Source organism: Gopherus evgoodei, chromosome 2 (genome assembly GCF_007399415.2).
Source record: "Gopherus evgoodei ecotype Sinaloan lineage chromosome 2, rGopEvg1_v1.p, whole genome shotgun sequence".
Classification (NCBI taxonomy): Eukaryota; Metazoa; Chordata; order Testudines; family Testudinidae; genus Gopherus; species Gopherus evgoodei.
The window spans coordinates 169,026,994-169,047,911 of NC_044323.1; the positions used below are offsets into that span (position 1 = coordinate 169,026,994).

The 20,918-nt window shown below is 44.5% G+C and overlaps 1 protein-coding gene across 2 annotated transcripts in view; it reads left to right on the top strand.

The window, feature by feature from the left end:
- Positions 1-20,918, top strand: part of LOC115646424 (cadherin-6) — a 133,029-nt gene that overhangs the window by 65,802 nt on the left and 46,309 nt on the right. Inside the window, exon 1 of one of the 2 annotated variants that reach the window (XM_030552228.1) lies at positions 762-873. The exons of the other annotated variant lie outside the window; for it this stretch is intronic. The gene's annotated coding sequence lies outside the window, so the exon portion shown is untranslated. Of the gene's footprint in view, positions 1-761; positions 874-20,918 lie in introns of those variants that run through there. 2 annotated transcript variants of the gene reach the window in all.

Sequence of the window (20,918 nt, forward strand, 5' to 3'; positions counted from 1 at the left end):
TCTGACCTAGTTTCCATTTTCTATATGCCGCCTTTTTATTTTGTAGGTCATGCAAGATCTCAAGGGTAAGCCAAGGTGGTCTTTTGCCACATTTTCTATCTTTCCTAACCATCGGAATAACTTGCTTCTGGGCCCTTAATAGCGTCCCTTTGAAAAACTGCCAACTTTCCTCAGTTGTTTTTCCCCTCAGTTTTAATTCCCATGGGACCTTGCCTATCAGCTCTCTGAGCTTACCAAAATCTGCCTTCCTGAAATCCATTGTCTCTATTCTGCTGTACTCCTTTCTACCCTTCCTTAGAATTGCAAATTCTATGATTTCATGATCACTTTCACCCAAGCTTCCTTCTACTTTTAAATTCTCAACAAGTTCCTCCCTGTTGGTTAAAATCAAGACCAGCCCCCGAGTCCCTACCAATGGCGCAGCAGGGCTCAGGCTGCCTGCATGCCGTGGCCAGTGGCCCCACACCACTCCTGGAAGCAGCTGGGTGCTGGCAGGTCTCTGTGTGCCCCTGTTGGGTGGGGGAGGCCACTCCGCTCGCTGCAGCACACAGAGACCTGCTGCCCCCATTTCCCCAAGGGTGCGCAGAGATGTGCGAGCAGCGCTAAGGCAGCTCCCTGCCCACTTTGTCTCCCTTCTTCCGCACCGCGCCATTCCCGGAAGTGGCCGCCATCATGTCCCTGCGGCCTCTGGGGGTGGGTGTATCTCCGCACTGAGCGCTACTCTGCAGTTCCCATTGGCCAGATAGTGGTGGAGCGAGCACTAGTCAGCGCCTGAGGGCAGTGGCATGCGGAAACCCCCCCAGTCCCCCCCACCTAGGAGCTGCTGCCAGAGGGGTGTGTGTGCCGGTCGCTTTGGGAGTCACGCTGCCCAAGGTAAGTGCCCTCCCTCCCACACTCTAATCCCCTGCTCCAGCCCAGAGCCTGCACGCAGCACCAAAACTTCCTCCAAGGGCCCGCAGCCCTCCCTCCCTCCCACACCCCCCTGCTCCAGCCCAGAGCCTGCACCCAGCACCCAAACTTCCTCCCAGAGCCCGCAGTCCTCCCGCCCTCCCTCCCACACTCTAACCCCCTGCTCCAGCCCAGAGCCTGCACCCAGCACTGAAACTTCCTCCCAGAGCCCACAGCCCTCCCTCCCTCCCTCCCACACTCTAACCCCCTGCTCCAGCCCAGAGCCTGCACCCAGCACCGAAACTTCCTCCAAGGGCCCGCAGCCCTCCCTCCCTCCCTCCCACACTCTAACCCCCTGCTCCAGCCCAGAGCCTGCACCCAGCACTCAAACTCCCTCCCAGAGCCCAATCTCTGCAGCCCCTCCTACATTCCCACTCATTGGCCCAATCAAGGCACCTCACTTTATTTTTGTTTACTACCCATTACTGATAATATAGGAGGAGGATGAAGAAAGAAAGAATGAAAAATGGGGGATGGAGATAAGTGAGAATGTTCTTTTCCTTGGCTGGGTCCTACGGGGGAGGGGGAGGGGTGGAACGGGGAACAAAAATGAGGCTGCAAACAGATCCTCATTAACTCTAAATCTGCCACTGAATAAAAGATTAAGTTTTCCCCTCCTCTTCCAGCAGTATATGGAGGAGGACAAAATAGCTAGAACCTGTAGCCTATGCCATATTTCCTCCTACCTGGGACCCCTTGGAAGCCCCTCCACCAGAGCCCTATAGAGTTGGGCTTCCACGGATCTAAAGGGCCTGAAACAGGAGAGATTGTAGTGGGGAGCAGCCATAGCTACTTTCCACAGCATGGTCCCCTGCTGATTTCATTTCAGATTTGTCTTCTTGCAGATGGGAGTCAGCAACCTGCAAGAGGCATAATGGTGGGGGTCAAACTCCCTGTCCAGAGGATCTCTGGTAAATACAAGATGATAATGTCTGCGCTATAGTTTTGTGTTAGCATAAGTTTGTGTCTGGCTGCATTACTCCTGGGTAATGAAACTCCTAGTGAGTTATGCAGGTCATTCCAAACGAGCTCTGTTAAGACCTTTTCATTGTCTCATGCCATCATGTATTATTCTCCTTCTGGAAAATATTTTATAGAAGACTAGTTAGTTTCTTTAAAAAATATTTAGGGTGCTTTATGGGTGCTTGGTTTTCTATTGTTCCAACATACAGACTTAAGAGAGAGAGAACAAGTATAGCTCATAAACATTAAGCACCTCCAAAAATGTATTATACAGAATAATATAATGAAGCCCAGTACTGGATACTGCACAACCCAGCAGAGCTAGACACAAATGCTGCCGTCCCACTGGGAAGGTTGGGAAAGATTCCTGGGTTTTCAGTGGAAGTAAAGCCTCATTCCTAGTTCATGAAATATTGGATCCTAAACTGTCAGTAGCCTAGGACCAAATATTACTTATCCTGCACTCTGACTAATGTAATTTGGGAATATTTGGTAGATGGGAGAATGTACAAAGGGCAAATGTAACAGGAGAACCCTTGTTAACATGGCCCCAATGGAGCCACTTTCCTGGGCAGGGGAACATCAGGGACCAGAGTTTAAGTGGAAGTACAGGGCCTCCTTTGAGGACAGACGTAGGTCCATAAAGAGCCTTAGGGATCTGTCCAGTTTGGGGATGGGCCCTACAGCTTTTTCCGCTAGGGGACAACATTGTGGAATATGACGTTATGGGGGAATTTTCACAAGGGAACCCTTGCAGAGATTTCCTCCCGCAGACTTCCCCTTCCCTAGATCTGGTGCAAGCTGTGTTAATGTAAATAGAGACGTAAGAGCTTAGAGTGAACCAGAACTGGGGATCTGAACACCCCCACTCTCTCTGCCAACACTGGGAAAGTTTGGATTTGAATATAAACATACATCCTCACTTCTTTGGCTCCATCTCTGTGTTTATATATTATATAAAGCGCACACACATACAGTTGGACATGATTGTCAGCATCAAGCATTCAGACTATCAAGGGGTCACCTTTGACAGTAAGCAAAGGTTGAGAGTTTGCTTTCAAGCGCATCCATCAGGGAGTAGTAAGAGGCTGTTAGCTGCTGAAGAAGCATAATGTTTTATTCAACCATCTCCTAGTAAAACATTTCCGGATTTTAGGACCAAGGGATTGCTTTTTGTTTGTAGTTCATCTTTATGAGTGGGTCTCCCCATGAGGACAGAAGTTCTCAGTGCATCTATATTTCATCTAACCCCTTGAAGCCATAGAGAAGTAAGATCATAGTTGATGCAATAGTATTTAAAGCTAGGGCACTATATTTCCCCATTGTTTGACTGATTGCTGGGGCTTTTTCAGAGGATGGGGAATTCACAAGCAAAACTAATATTATTTTGGAATTAAATAAATCAAGCAAAAATTATTTAAAGTGAATGATTTGAAGAACAGTTTTGACACCTGATAAACACTGAAAAGTTTCCCTGGTAAGTGTGTTGAGACAGCAGAACAATCAAAGGCCTGGTCTATGCTGCAGAGTTAAGTTGACATAAGTTGTCTTAAGTTGATCTAATTATGTCAGTGTCTCCACTACAGCCTGGCTCCTGCCAACGTAAGGGCATGTCTACACTACAAACTTAAGTAGACCTATGTTAGGTCGACTTACAGCCACCACAGTAATTACAGTGGTTTTTCATGTCCACACTGCCCTCCTTCTGTCAGTGATGCACATCCTCACCAGGAGCGCTTCCATTGACTTAAGAGTGGCAGTGTGAGGGGGCTGAGAGCCCAGATTCTCAGCTCGACACAGAGTTCCCTGCTGAGAGTCCGGCTGCAGCCCTGGCTCTGAGTGTGGAGTTCTCTACAAGGCAGCTGCTGGGCTTCTGGAGGGGAACCGGGACCCTGAGGGCAACTGGGCTCCCAGCAGGAAGCCTAGGCACCAACCCAGCTCAAAGCGGGGAACTGGGAGCCCGGGCAGCAGCCTAGCTCGGAGCCCAGGGGTAGTGCAGTGTCTATGCAGACACAAGCCCTACATCTCTCATGGAGGTGGAGTTACTATGTCAGTGTATTAGGGCACTTACACTGGCAGGAGCAAGGCTGTAGTATAGAAACTGACATAATTTTACATCAATCTAACTGTACTGTATGCCCATGGCCTGGTCTACACTACAGAAATTGCTTTTGCCAGTTATATCTAATTAGAATGTTGAGCACCAGACTTTGGATACATTTATTAGTTGTGTGGATAATCATTTGCAGGATTGGCGGCTAAAGGAAGACACTAATTTCCTAAGGAAACAATTTCTTACTACTACTTCCTGGTTTATGCCACAGCTTATGTTAATAAGCACCCTTTTGATTGGATAATACAGGGCCTGACATAAAACCCAATGAGGTCAGTGGGAGACATTCCATTTAATTCAGTGAGCTTTGGATCAAACCCACAAAGTACTGTGCTGTAAAATGTAGAAGTGATGCTTTGGTATACATTTAAACCTGGTCAGTTTGTTTCTGCTTCTGTGGGATTTTGCTATCTGTGCCTTTTATCTAGTGGGGTATCTAACGGAGAGAACAATGGAGTGCAGTTAATATATTTATTCATTAATATATTTATGCAACAGAGGCATATTAAATATAAATATTACCATCCAGTTAGATATTTCTTCTTGTGTATGTCAATCTTCACGCTTGCCTTTGAGTTATACAGAGATGTTAATATATATGGACTATTTGTGCTCTGATTTGGAAAAAGGGAGAGATTTTCCAAGGCCAAAATAGTGGTTTGACACCCTTTGAATTCCCATTAAAGGTCTTTGGGAGTTAGGCAATTAATTTAATGAACAATTCTAATCTGAGGAGTGTGAAGATTCTTTGAGGTATTTGCCTAGCTCTAATTAATTTCACGTAGCATTAAGAGAGCATGTGTATGAAATGATTTCTCAAAATGGTCAAGAAACATAACTCACAGTGCTCCATAACCAACATTGCAATTAAACATGTTTTATTGTTGCCAAAATACTGAAATGCCATGAACTTTAATTCATAAGACTACAGGCATTATTTAATACATCACTGCTGGAAAACAGAAATATTTTAATTTAGTGATAATATACTACTTATGCCTTGTAAAAAAATCTTCCCCTTAGTGTACAACAGGCCCCAGATACACACATGTATTCATTTCTTTCTTTGTACCTCTGGGCACGCATTTTGCCTCTTATGCCTTGAGCACTGACTTTAGGATAATCTCCTAGCCAGTCACCGTGTTGTCAAAAAAATCTCACTGAGGGCATTTGTCTGATTTAGTAATGATTCATGTTATCAGAGCTCAAGTCATGCTGGAACACTCCAGAATGCCATTGGTTGGGGAACGGCAATCGCATCCCAGTACTTCTAGTACTGTCAGTTACCGGAAGTACCTTCCAGCATCTCTTCTGTCAGGATGGAAGTGTGTTTTTCCAGCACATCTCTTTGTAGGACTGAAGCACTGCATATTGTGCATGTTTCTCAAAATTCAATAAATACAAAAATGACCAAATTACAAACTCTAGGATTGAGCCATAGAAAATCTATTAGCTTATATATCTTGTCCATCCTTCAGATTGTCATTGTAGGAAATTTTCCTGCAGTAATTTGTTCAGGCTGGTTTTAAATTATTTAAGTATTGGAGCTTCCATTCCTAAATGACATCAAGGAGGTTTATGTAATGCAAAGCCCGCATGATATTCATCTAGTGGCTCTGCCACAGGTGAATGAGTAGCTGCAAGGTGCTTCCTTACTGCTTTGGGCTGGCTGGCTGTAGAACAGGTCTTCTAATATCCCTCTTGCACAGATGGGGAATGAGTGGAGGCTTGACTGCACTACTCCAATGTGCTGGCTAGCACAGCTTTTCTGACATGCCAAGAGGAATAAAATAAAATAAAATAAAATAACCTAGCTCTTATATAATGCTTTTCATCTGTAGATCTCAAAGCACTTTACATGGAAAGTCAGTATCATTATGCCCATTTTACAGAAGGGAAAATGGAGGCACTGGGAGCTGAAGTGATTTGACCACAGTCACCCAGCAGGCCAGTAGCAGAGCCAGAAATAGAACCTGGGTCTCTTGTATTGCAGTCTGTTATGTGCTCCACTGGACCACACTGTAGCCCCTGTACTCTGTGCACTGTATAGGGCTGTTAAAGGGTGTGTTCCTCTTGGAGCAGGAAGAAAACTGAAGCAGATTGTGACTCACAGAGATTCCTGATCTGCTCTTGGGGCAGCAAAACTACACATTGCCCCATAGATGAGGCTGTGTCAAAGCCACAGTTCAGCCCTTATTAATCTGTAGTCCAGTACTACAACCTGATCATGCAAGTATTCTTTTCACAAACTCAAACAGTGCCCCTTCCAACTAAGGCTTTTATAACTTAACAAACATTAATACAGCACCTCTGTGAGTTCGGCACTGCTAATTATCCTCATTTTACAGATACAGAAATAGAGGCACTATGACAAGTGACTTGCTCAAGGTCATGCAGGCAGTGGTGCTGGAACTAGGGGTGCTGGGTGTGCTGCTGCACCCCCCCTGGCTTGAAGTAGTAATAAGAAACACCAAATATATGGTTTCCACCATCAGCACCCTCACTATAAAAATTGTTCCAGACTCCCAGCCAGTAATAAACGCTGCCAGTCCTGTATTTTAGCTCTAAGCTTATCATTCCCCTTGTATACTTTGTATTCTGTCACGGGGACATACATAAATGTGCTTCATTCCGTATGTGTGTTTTTGTTGTTAACAGACAAATAATCAGTGATATTTCAAACTAATTTTCCTAGTTAGCCTTGAAGAATCATACTTGAATGCACTATCTGACTGTTGGATTGTGATGCCAAATTTGCATGATGGGAAAATCGCCTGTAACAAATGACAAGTCTCCTATAACAAATGACTTGTATGCTTTTTTGTGGATTTCAAGTCTTCAGAGGCTTAGATTTTAATTCCTGACCACTGAAGTGTATACACTATGTAATAAAATCATTTTTAATCTCTCCCTTCTTCCCTCTCATATATATCTATAATTGAGAGAATACTTAATAGTCAAGTTTTGTTTCATGAGTTCAGAGATGACATCATAGTTCTGCTCTTATACACTTTTAGCAATTGAACACTGATGCTTTACTGAAACTCATCTATAATATGTACTATTTATACACAGTATGAAAAATGAAAAAGGAATGTCAGTCAAAATTACAGTGATATGCCAAGTCACATGAAATAAACAGCCATAGAGCATAAAGTGTTGAAATACATGTCAAACATTTAAATATAGTAGCCCTGGTCCTGGCCCGCACTCTTTCTGATTAGCAATAGAAAGCATTGCTAAACCTGGTGGATCCATATCCTGGGGGAACTCCTCTGAATCCGGGGATTAAAAACTGGCTAATTGATAGATCTCCAAAAGTGACTGTAAATAGGGAATCACCATCCTATGGGGTTGTTTCAAGTTGAGTCCCACCCAATGCAATTCAGTTATGCCCCGTGCTATTCAATAATCTTTATCAGTTATCTAAAAGAAAATATAAAATCATTGCTGCTACAGTTTGCGGATGACACAAAAATTAATGGAATAGTAAATAATGATAAAAGGTCAGTTTTACACACTAGGGCTATCAGGATCACATGGTAAACTGAGCTTATTTGAACAACGTGAACTGCATATCTTTCTAGCCAAAGCTCAGAATTGGTACTCCATCCTCATCCCTTCTTGACCTGTCAGCCACCTTCAACACCATCCACGAAGCTTTTTTTGAAATCTTGTCCTCCTTTGGCACCATGGCTCTGTTCTCTCCTGGTTCTCTTCCTACTGCTCAATCTCAGGTTCAATGTATTCTTTGGAGGATACTCCTCATCTGCCCTCCAACTTTCTGTGGCAGTTCTATGGGGTTCTTCCCCTGGTTCTTTTTACTTCTCCCTCTACATATTATCTCTGGGTAATATCCACAAACAGAAAATCTATCTCTCTAGTCCATATCTGTTTTCTGCTGTCCAAATTATAACCCCAGCCTGTAACTTTGACATTACATTGTGGATGTCTAGCCATCAGCTCAAGCTCAACATGGCTAAAAGAGAACTCTACATCTCCCCCCCCCCAAAAAAAGCCCCTCCCCATTAGCTCCTTTCTTGATCACCGTGGGCAACACCATGATCCTGCCTGTTGCACAGCTCCGTAACCTGCCCATCATCTCGGATCTCTTTCACGGTCCTTACATCTAGGTTATATCTAAATCCTGTCAATTCTTTCTACATAACATCTCCATGATATAGCCTTTCCTATCCATTCAGACAGCAAAACATCTCCTCATGGCTGTCATCATCTCATGCCTCAGTTACTGCAACTTCCTTCTTTCCGGCTGTGACAAATGCAATCCTGCCCCACACATACCCCTGTGAAATAAGAGACCTGAGGTATAGAGGGATTAAGTAACTTGTCCAAGGTCATAAAGGAAGTCTGTGGCAGAGAGGGCAGTTGAACCCAGGACTCCCACATGAGCACCCTTTGCTGCAAAGATCATTTCCCTAGCCCGTTGCTCCGACCAGGTCACCCTCTCTTTCCATCGCTCTGCCACTTCTGTTGCATCAAACATAAGCTACTTGTTTTCACTTTCAGGGCCCTTCATGGCCTACCCCTATCCTACCTATCATTCCTCATTCAGTATCAAGGGGTCAACTGCACCCTTTGATTGGCCCATGATGTCAGCCTCCCTCATTTACTTGTACAGTGCCTAGCACAATGGGGTCCTGGTCCATGGCTAGGTCTCCTGGGAGCTACAGTAATACTTTAGAAGCAGCTCAATCTGTTCAGTTTATCCAAGAGAAGATTAAGAGGCGAGTTCATCATGATCTATAGGTATCTTCAAGAGAAGAAGGTTTATAATAGTAGAGGGCTGTTTAAGTTAGCAAACAAAGGCATAACAACAGCCAGCGGCTGGAAAGCTGAAGCTAGACAAATTCAGACTAGAAATAAGGTGCAATTTTTTTGAAGTGATGGTAATTAGCCATTGGAACAACTAACCTAAAAATGTGGTGGACTCACTGTCATTTGCAGTCCATAGATGAAGATTGGATGTCTTCCTAAAAAATATGCAATAGCACAGTCACTAGTTTTTGTGTGATATAAGTATTACTAGGTGAAATTCTATGGCCTGTGCATGCAAGCAGTCAGACTAGATAATCACAACAATCCCTTCTGATCTTACATTTGAAACCCTGGATAAGATAGCGCCACTCAATACCGCGGCCTGTGGGCATGGTCAGGATAACTCACTTATCCCTGGCCATTGCAATAGTTCCTCAGGGCCGTTGGCAACTGGAGCAGATTACAGTAGCCTGTGACAGGGGAGTGCACCAGCACAAAGCAGCCCTAGGATCAGGAGATCACAAAGGTACCTTTGTGTGTCAAACTTCAGCTGTGCCAAACATCCTTTGTGTACAGGAGAGGATCTGGCTCGATAAAGGCAGCCAAGAAGAATGTAAGACCTATATAGTCACATCAGTCATGGGTTACATATGAGCACAGCACCAGCACTGTGCTGTGGAGAACAGAAACTCCTGGCCACTATCACTGCTTAAACCACACCAGCTGCAGAGTCCAAGAGAGAGAAAAGGTAGTAAACTCTAGAAAGTGAGAGTGCTGACACCTTCCAATTGCTCTCCTGCCCTATCCCAGTAAAGCGGATTAGCTGTTGAACTTTCTGGGCAAGGATGGACGCTCAAGAGCACAGTAAATGATGAAAAGACAGGATGGGTTGCTGCAACCTAAGGAATCATGACATACTAATTGCAGAGATGTTGGTTTAGAAGAATTCCATGCGGCACCATGTGGATTGCAAGCTGTTCTCTGCATAGGAAATAACCAGGAAGAACTGGGAGGTAGGTAGCTCTTCCTCACCTATGCACAGCTCTCCATGGGAGAAAGGATGAAAACACTTGCAACCACCACTAATTGGGTGGAGGGGTTGAAAGAACAACAGTTGACCATCAAATCAAAAACAGTATCCCCAAGAGAAAAATAATCTATCTAAAGTACTTATATGATAACACCTCCCTCCATTACCATTGTATTGGAACACCTAATTTATGTATCCTAACAATACCCTGTGAGGTAAGGGACCTGAGGTACAGGGGGATTAAGTGACTTGGCCAAGGTGACACATGAAGTCTGTGGCAGAGCAGGGAACTGAACCCTAACCACCAGACCATCCTGCTTCAAAATTTAATATCTATCAGGACCTAGCATTCCAGGGTCATAGGGTGAACAAAGGAGGCTGCGTGGTGATAAGAGAGGAAACATAGTAGGAGAGAGAGAAAGAAATGAGCAGTAGAGAGAGGAGGAAGACAGGATGAAGGTAGAGACACAAATGGAAAGGGATGTAATGTGACAAAGGGAAAGATTTAGGGTGGCACAGAAAGGGAAAGCAAAAGAAGGAAAGGGAGATGCAAAAGGAGTGAGATGTAATGGCCAAAGGAAGAAGTGTGATAAAGAGAAGAAAATGAAAGTGATATGCAATAGGAAAAAACAAAATATTGAAAGATAGATAGTGGGAAACAAGGAACAGATAGTGGGAAACAAGGAACCTGGGGCTTGTGCTGGGGGTGGACAGAAGCGTAAAAGAGAAGAGCATTTGGAGAGAAAGGCGACGTGAAGGAAGAATAGTCGTAAGGAGAAAACAAACTTGTCTGAATAATACCTGCCTCCTTTGTGTGAGAGATGTGAGAATTAGTTAATGTTTGCACTGCACTTTAAGGCTGAAGATACAAAGCATTAGTTAAGAGCTAAGTATTGTTATTTTACCTTGAAAAGATTATTGACTAAAGAAAAATACACTGAAAAAGCCAGGAGCAATCCCCCAAGATATACAGCAGAAGGAAGGGAAAATGGAAAAGAAAAGGAAGCGTAAACTCAAGGGAAACAAAATTGGTCAGATTCATTCGGGGTCTAGCTCCATTAAACTCAGTAACACTAGGGATGTTTGACACAGTAAGTTGAAGTTTTATAATTTTTAGAAATATGAATGGCAAAATTCACAATGAAATGCATGTACGTGTTTGATTTCACATATCCATAGATCGGAAGAGGGTTGAGACCCATTTGCTGCTGTGATTTTTGAAGGATGGGTCTGATAAATGTGTGACACATCACAGTACTGATATTTATTTGTTGATTCAAATTTTTAAGCTGACGTATAGGTGCCCATCCAGTGCTCTGTGGACCTATCCCATAAATTGTCAATCGCATAGGATTGCCAAGTCTCCACTTTTTGAATGGAACAGTTGAAAAGGGATCCTGGCAGTTCTGATCAGCATCGCTGACCAGGCCGTAAAAAGTCCATTTGACAGCGCAGTGGAGCTAAAGTAGGCTCCCTGCCTGCCCTGACTCCAGGTGGCTCCTGGAAGCAGTCGACATGTCCCTGTGGTCTCTAGGCTCCACACGCTTCTCCCACCCTGAGCGCTGGCTCCGCAGCTCCCGTGGCTGGGAACCACAGCCAATGGGAACTGTGAGGGCAACGTCTGTGGGCGGGGGCAGTGCGCAGACCCCCCTGGCCGCACCTCTGCCTAGGAGCCAGAGGGACATGTCCCTGCTTCCCAAGAGTCGCCTGAGGTAAGCGCCACCTGGCGCCTGCTCATCTCACCCCCTCCCTCACCCCAACTCCTTGCCCCAGTCCTGATCCCCCTCCTACACTCTCAGTCCCTCAGCTGTAGTCCCATTTTTATGTTTGGCAGTATCTGAGCTTTTCTGATGGCCATCCATCTAGAATTACTTTCTCAAGCTCTTATAAGGTTGGGTCATTTTGCGTTTCTCATTTAAGCTTGTCAGAAAACAAAAATTAATGTGGAAATGAGTAGTACTTGAGTCCTATTTACTTCAAACCCCTGTTCCTGCAGCTCTCATGGGAATGCACTGCAGCTGTCTAAGGCTTCCGCACCTGCCATATACTACAGTGTGGGGGACACCCCAGTGTGGCTTCTTTGCAATGCTATTTGGAAAATTTGGAAGCAGAGCAGCCACTTCCTCCCATTCTTTGCCAGGATCCATGCCATCCATTCTATTTTTGCTGAAGATTTAAGCCAAAATTTTCAAAACTGTGTGCCTGCAGATAGACTCCTAAGTTTATATATAGTCACCTAAATATATAGCCTGATTTTCAAAACTGCTGAATACTCAGCAGCTTCTTAGTCCCTCAATCTGTAAGCACCCGTTTTTTTAAATATTGGCCATAGTTTTTTCCAGTAACTATGTGATGAAAAGAGCCTGATCTTATTTCCTGGCTCCAAAGTAACAGTTGAGTCAAGATTACCCAGAACTCAGGAGACAGACTAGTGGTCCTATGCTCTGAAAAGGGGACAACCCCACTTTAGTAGGTGGAATTAATCTTATATGGTTTGGAATCAAATATTTGTGTGTGTGTTTTTGCAGTGCTGATGCAGGATTTTTATATAAGTTTTTGCATATGTTGGCAGGCAATACAGAAGAATATTTGGGACTTCTTGGATTTAGTAGATCTTTTTTCTCCCTTAAATGCTGGCTGGAGTGCCAAGCCTCAATGGGCCAAGGGAATTTTGGGGAGGGTTTATGTTTTTTAAATAGAAAGCAGGTATAATTCTATAGCGCTGGCAGATCACACTTTGAGTGTTTGGAATTTTCTGAGTACTACTTAACCTCAGGTTACACACAGGACTAAATCAGTTCATAGCTAGTCAGCAGTCTGTTGGTCTGTAAATATCCAGTTTGAAATGAAGGTATTAGCTGGAAAAGCCAGTGCACAAGTGACTCCAGATCCTGCCAGGAGTGAACCAATGACTTTATCTGCCATCTGCCTACATATTGTCTATTTAATATTTCAAACAATTGGGCACATCTTCACTATCAAGTTAGTAGAGAGACAAAAAATTAGATCACAGCAGAACTACAATAGTAACTATACTTCATAACTACAAGTAAGTAATAAGACATAATCGGCAATATATATTTCTGGATTATTATAAGGTGGTGGTATCCAATAGAGACTGAGGGCTTGGCTACACTTGCAGCTGTCAAATGCTTTAAGTTAAACCAGCCTTCGGAGAGCGCACTAGGGAAAGCGCTCCAGTCTGTCCACACTGACAGCTACCAGCGCACTGGCATGGCCACATCTGAAGCACTTGCAGCTGCATTGGGAGCGGTCAGGGGCAGCTCTAGGCACCAACAAGGCAAGCACCTGCTTGGGGCAGCCCATTTGCAGGGGTGGCATGGGAGCTGAGAACCAACAGGGGACTCTGGGAGCTGTAGTTCCTTGGTTAGCTCCCTGCCTATAGAGTCAGCCCTGGAGCAGTGAAAGAACTACATTTCCCAACATTCCCTTGGCCACTGTCAACTGGAAAGGAAAGGGGGACCTCGTGCGGCAGTGTGCTGTGAGTGGAGAGTGGTAGGGAGACCGTATTTTAACATTCAAAAAACAGGACACTCCAGGGGGAGAGAAGCCCCATCCTGCCACCATCCACTCCCTCCGATTGCCTCCCACAGAAACCCCAACCCATCCAACTCCTCCACCTCGCTCCCTATCCCCTGATTGCCCCCTCCCAGGACCCCTGCCCCTAATTGCCCCCCAGGACCTCACCCCCTATCTAAGCCTCACTTCTCCTTGTCCCCAACTGCTCCCTCCTGAGACCCCCCCCCCAGCTTCCCCTCAGGACCCCTCTACCTGTCCCCTGACAAACCCCTGGGACTCCCATGCCTATCCAACCGCTGCCTGTCCCCTGCACCCCTGACCAATCTAACCCCCCTTCTCCCTGCCCCTGACTGCCCCCCCAAATCTCCACCCCATCCAACCCCTCCTGCTGCTTGTCCCTTGACTGCCCCCCCCCCGGAACCCCCTACTCCTTCTCCAACCCCAAGCCCCCTTACCGTGCCACTCAGACCAGCATGTCTGGCTCCGCGCAGCTCCAGAAACACTGCTGCATACATGCTGCTGTGCTCCCCGGTGGAGCCCACAGCCTCCCTCCACACACACACACAGCACTTGCCTTCCAGATTTCAACACCTCAAAATTCAGGAGTGCTCAAGCTCAGTTTGGGCAGCTGTTACGTCATTTCTCCCAAATCAAATATACTGATCCACTGTAACTTACTGTAGAAAAAGTAGGATAAAATTGAGCAAGAAATGCTTCCCAGTGGTTATTAGGACTGGAATTGCTATTTTCAACGGTCATTGCCTTTTTGTTTGCTTGTTTGTTTGAAAGGAAGACAGTGATATTGCATTGGCAAATTCCCCATGGAAAGAGTCAAACAAAAGAATAATAAAGGCACCTCAACTTTTCCTCATTTATGGAGGACAGTCTTATAATATGCATCCAGATATCCTCCAATCGTACAAGCTGAAAATTGTTCCACTTTACTGCAGCTCTGTAACCACATGGGAACCAATCCCGTCTGTGTTTTGTGCACATCCAAAATTCCTGCTGAATGAGCTGCCCTGGGAGCGAGTTACCATTGACCCAGGGCTGCAGCGGAAGGAGGATGCAGGTGTGTGGGGGGGGAGAGCTCAGGGCTAGGGCGGCAGGAGGTGTGTGTGGGGGACACTGGTGGGAGGGTAGGGGGGAGCCCAGGGCTGGGGCAGCAGCGGGGTGGGAGGAGAGAACTGGTGGGGGGAAAAGGGGGAAGCCCAGTGCTGGGGCGGCAGGGGATGGGGGTGGGGAGAGCCCAGAGCTGGGGCAGCAGGGAAGTGCGGAGGGGAGCCCAGGGTTGGGACAGAGGGCAGCTAAAATTATTTTTTTGCTCGAGGCGGCAAAAAACCTAGAGTCGGCCCTGGGAGTGGTGCATTATGGGCAGCTATCCCACCGTTCAAATGGCTGCAGCATACTTTTCAAATAGAGGGAATGGAGTGTGACAGGGAGTGTGGGGGGAGAGAGAGTGTGTTTTGGGGTACTGAGAATGTGTCAGCACGCTGTCTTGTAAGTTCAGACCTCCCTGCCTCCCCCGCCTCTCTCTCACTCATTCAAAGCAAACATTAGCTGTTTGAGATTTTTTCAGACGAGATATGCAGTTGGCACTTTGAAAGGGAGCTTTGAAAGGGCACTTCCGCGTCCCGAGTTCACAATAAAGACAAGAGAGGCCACTTCAGTAAATTATGGGACCTTTCCGGAGGTCAGTTAGAGCATTGTAATGTTACTTCTCATTTACACTGGCACTGAAGCGCCTCACCCAATACACAACAGCTGTTAATCCTCTCGGGGAGGTGGAGTATCAGAAGCGCTCCAGCCAGGGAGTCAGAGCGCTCTACGTGTCTTGCCAATGTGAACGGGGAGTAAGGTAGAGCGCTCTGAGAGGCTTTATTGTGGTATAATGTGCAAGTGTTGCCAAGGCCTGACTTTGGCTTGTCAATAAGTGCAGTAACTGCTCTGACATTCAACGAATAGACTGTTCTATGTGTAATATGAAATGGAATTTAGACTGTAGAGTGGAAAACAACATTACCCATAAAGTTCTCAGGCAATGTAAAGAGGTCTATGGCAATAGTGACAACTAAACAGGAAGCTGCTGTGCAATCCAAAGCCACTTTAAAAATGTGATTAGTTACACTGTTCAGAACAGAGTGTGGTAAAAGTTTGCTGCTCCATGTCTGAATATGCCATTAGTATGGGACTTAAGCTCTTTAGGGCAAGGACCGTCCTTTTGTTTTGAATTCATACAGCAGCTAGTACAATAGTGTCTTGGTCCATGTCTGGGGCTCCTAGGGACTACCCTAATAATACAGATACTAATAACAATACTTAACAAAATGTTATGTTAAGCCCACATTCTCTAGCTCCCTAATGCAAATAAGTGCTCTTTATTACATAGTCCTATAAAATATATGCCAAACACGTGGTGCCTGATCTAATTCCCTTTGAAATAAGTGAGAATTGTCCCCTTGAATTCACTGAGGTTTTAGATGGGATTCTCACTTTCACTGAACAATTTTCTCCTAATTAGAGAGGTTGCCCTTGAAAATTATTGCCATTGCCCATGGAAATGACATTTTAAAGAAAGTATCAGTGTTTCCATTTCTCACAATTTCCTGGTGAGTCATGTGATTTCAGACAGGACAGTAGCTGGTCTCATGATGATGATAGATGCTCCAGCCCTCTCATGAAGGGGGTAACTACCCTTTAATTAGCTGCCTTCCCCACTCCCCTGCCTCCTCAGAAAGAGCAGCCAATCAAAGCTGCTGCAGAAGCCAGGCAGAGTTTTCCCCCTTACCTGCAAGAGACAGAAAAGTTTTTAAGTTGGAGTTGGGGGGAAGAGGGAGCACCCAAGGCCCATTCTCACAGGTGGGAGGAGGGAGCAGAAAGATCCTGGCAGCTCAAGCTAATTTCATGATTTTGGGGGGTTTGTCACATGGGTGTTGAATGTTTAGGGTTGGTACTGTTGAAATGCACTTCCACAAAGCCATGTGAAGAGCAGTTTCACATATTAAGATAGTTATTATCTTATTCCAGGAAATATGCGAAAGGCACATTTAAACTTTTTCTGCATACTTTGCTGGAATATTTTCCATTTGTGCTCTATGGATTAATTTTTTTGTTTTTAAAATCTCAGTAAAATTTTGCTGGCATTTTTATGTTAAGTGAAATTGTTTATTCAAGATAAATAGACAGGCTGTAAATGTATTCATGCACCTGAAAAAAAATAGTGCAGAGACTTTGGCCCTTCTCCTTATGTTTTTTTCTTTCTTGCATTCTTTGTATCTCTGTGCATATGTCACTGTCATTGCTTTTGCTTTAGGGCAATATTGCCAATGACATTTCTAAGGAGGAAGGTATTAGTTATCTCAGATTCCAGGCAATTTTGAAGCGGTGCTACTTTTTAAATAGTTATTCATCTCACAAGGAAAAAAAGTCAAATGTAGGTGCTTAAACTTAGGCTCCTAAATCCATATTTAACCAACTATAGAATTCTCTAATTGGGATGGCTAAATCTGGATATAAGAGTCTAACTTTAAGCACCCACATTTGAACTTTTTGGCCCTGGATAATTCTGGGGAAGATGAAAGAAACAACCGACTAGTTTTTATTTAACAGTGAATCATTAAAAGTGAACCAGATGGCTAAATTTAACCATGGTAGTAAAGTGAAATTAGCTAAAAGTATGCTTAAAATCTTTTATTTGTTGTTCATCCTCAGTCTTTTTCACAGTGACTGATGATTTAGCAGAAACAATTCCAAATACATTTTTAATATTAAGCAAATTAATTTACTGTCATATAAGTATGATATAATTGCTTCTGCATTCACTTTCCATAGCAACAGCACTCAGCTTCTCCCCCCTTGGCTTCCTTTGTCATATTCAGTTCATTTGACCTGAGAAGTGAATACTGTTGAATAACACTGAGTTCCTGTAAAAAAAGGTATATTCTTCCTGAAGAGGAAGAGGAGTTACAAAGAGCTTGGACTGAAATGGCTGTGCACTAAAGAAACAATAATGAGATACAGCATAGCTGAGAAGGGTATTGGGGAAATAATGAACACACTCTTCCAACATGTGACTTAGCTCTTCATGTGATGCATGACTCTACAACTCTTTTGCCATCCCACCCCTAATTTTCACACTCTCCCCTCCCCAGTTTGCCAGAGAGTCCACCATGACATGCATGGAGGCATAGAATCCCACAGAGCAGTCAGTATAAACCATATAGACCCTAGAACATCCCAAGCAGCCCTATATGCAGGGCTGTCTGACACAACAGAAATATTCAGTGTTGTTGAAATAATGTTGGACCCTGGATATTAGAGAGACAAGCTGGGTGAGGTAATATTTTTTATGGGACCAACAGAAGTTTTTCCATTGTGTTTTGGCTTACACAGGTATACATGTCCTCTTAGAAACTGAACCAGTAGACATAAGAGATGGCAGAATACTAAGGAGAATGAGGATTAACTATGTAGTGATAAACTGTGCAGTGAGGTGATGACAAATTCTGAGTTCTTTTCTACTTATCTAGGAAACTTTAGAGTAAGCTAATACAGCATTACCCTTAAAATGAAGCTGGATATGGTAAAATTGCATTTATAAGGCCCAGCTTTGAGAGGAGCTGAGCAACCTCAACTCCTACTGACTTCACGGAACATGCTGAAGAGTAGCTGCTAGGGGGCACTCAGCACTTCACACAGTCCAATTCATAGTGAAGCAAAATTCTTCCCAGATTCTGCTAGTGTACTGTAATATGCATAACTGCTGATGAACATTCTCTTCTAGGGGCAGATCCTCAGTGGGTATAAATTGTCTCAGTTCCATTGAAGTCATCACACTGAATGGAGCTGTGGCAATTGACATCAGCCGAGGATCTGTCTTATTGCAAGAATGCTATAGGGCACTGCAATGATCATTCTACCACCACCTAGCAGCAGACTCCACCGCTGCCACATTGCTAGTGCTCAGAGATTTCAGTGCTGTGACCAGCTCTGATTGAACTGAGTATGAAACCATGATAGGCCCCTTTGGTTTGGGTTCCCCAAATGACACCACCGCTCAGCTTTTAACATTGTGTGCCACTGACAGTTTGTCTGTCATGGGCTTCTGGTTCAGGTGCCTCAATAGGCATTGCTGGACCTGGATTTCAAATAATGGATGTGCCATGAAAAAAACTGACCACATTCTTAGTAAAAGCGCTCTATAGTGAAATCTCAATGGGTCTTCGGTGGCACAGTAGCTCCAACAAACTCAGATCATAGACTAGTTGCCGCTCCGTTCTCACGGCACCTTCCAACTCCTCACAAGCCAGATGGTCATCAGCAGTACAATGTGCAGCGTCTTTCTGTGGATCCTGTTGAAATAGACACAGGCTCTCGAGGATCTCATATATAACTTTGGTACCCACTCTGATGACAGAGATTGCATGGAGTGGTATACATAATGCTATATCACACACAGCCACTGAAACAATCAGCTTCAGATGGTCTCACAAGAAACACTGGCTTTCTGAATACCCTTTGATATATTAGCAAAAAAAGACAGATGCAGGGAGATGTTCAAGAACATAAACAATTGCAAGGCATTTCCCAGGCCAATGCAAAATGTGATCATGTGAGCTACATCAACTCTGCGGTCAATGAAGCAGATGATAGCTGTGTCCTTCCTCCAGAACCATCATGTGCCTGCCTGGCAGCCATGAGCAGCCTTCTAACATTCTCTCCCTGATCATCAATGAATGAGGTCCTGAACAGATAGAAAACACATTATGAAAGTGTAATGAACCATGCACCTGCTGATGAGGGTCTAGAACTAAATGACTTTGCAGACCCAGGGATGGACACTGATCCTCCATTACTAGTGGAAGTACAAAAAGACATCCAAAAGTTATGGAATAGATAGCAATAGGTCCCAATGATAGTCCCCCTTAGCTGCTCAAGAGTGCCTAGGAACCAATGAGCATTGGCCTGCATCAACTGTTCTTAAAAGGGCAGTATAACAGGGTCAGCACCCACCTCTCATGAGTGCCCCCCCTTTTAGCCGATGTGTGCCTGCAATCACTCAGCTTTGAACAGGGGTAGCACCTACTTCTTGCGGGCGCTCCTTTTCTGGTCAGTTGTTCAGCAAATCAGTCCTCCGGTCGAGTGACACAAAATGTTCCCTCTTCCAGGATATACAGTCTCTAGTTCTTTCTCACAGCCCTGGTTGGGGCTATAGCACCGAGGTTTCCTTCCTGGAGATACTGCCTTCTTTAACAGCCCAACAGGGGTCCGTCTTGGTACCCTCAGTTGGTGTCCTTTCAGCAGCCCTTCTTGGGCTCAGTCTTCAACCAGACCAGCAGGGCCCATCCTGGAATCCTCACCTAGTCTGGCTAGGTTCTGGGCTCAGTCCCCTGGTCTCAGCCTGTCCGCACTGACTTGTCCATGGTTCTGCTGCTCTTCCAGGCACCCACTTCTTCTTCTTCAAACTCCAGGCAGCAACTGACTGCCCTGCCGCTGCTGCTTCCTTTTATGTAGTCCTTCTGGCCCCCAATTGGTCACTCCAGCAGTACCTTTGTATGCGCTATAGGTGCCAAATTCTGAACATAAAGTGTTTCAGTTTTGTTCAAAATGACACAATGTCACAGAGATCTGGCCTTCATCCAATCACTCACTACATTCAAAAGCAGCTTTGCATTCGCTTTAGCCATGTTGCCAGGATGCCATGCCTCAAACTCTCCATCAACACAAAAAGTGGTGTATGCTTTGACCATATCTGGAGTCATCAGTAGGACCACCCCAGCGATTCATGGATTCTCAGGATTGATCCAGAACTGGGAACTTCACTCTCTGATGGCTGGTACAGTGGTCCTCAGTAGACTGTGTGTGTTTGATGATGATGAATGGGCACATCTGGTTATAGTGAACTTCCTCATATAATGAAGCTTCTATATGGGGGAAATGACTTCACATTAAGAGAAATATTTTATTATTACTATTTATTGATTGTATTCTACATGCCAGCCATTGTGCTAGGCACCGTGCAGGCATAGAATACAACACTATCTGTTTATTTTTAACTGTATCTTCAGGACTAATACTTTGGTTTTCCTTTAAATTTTATTTTTACAACTCTTCTATGTGGTTACAGTGGCAATTTCCCTCCTCATGTAGGTCACATAAACAGCATATCACTGCTAGGACATCTTGACACATAAGAGAAAAAAGAAACAGATTGTTTGGTACAGAAGTTTTATTCAGGCAAAAAAACAGGCAAGGACAGATATAGATAACAGAATCTAGAATAACAGATCAGGTTTTCAGACATTCTCCTCACAGGAGAATGTTACAAATTTATCCTCTGCAGAGATAGTTTTCTTTTTAGATAGTTAAATTTCTGATTTTTTTCTAATGTATTCCAGTGTGTGTTATTAAAGAAAAAGAAACAAACTCAAAACTACGTATTTAAAATTCTGTTCTGATGCTGTAAGGATCATCAGATCTTGAACGCAGGATTGCATGGCTACCAGGCAGTTGACATCCCCACACTGCCGTAACCTGGCTGCGCTATGC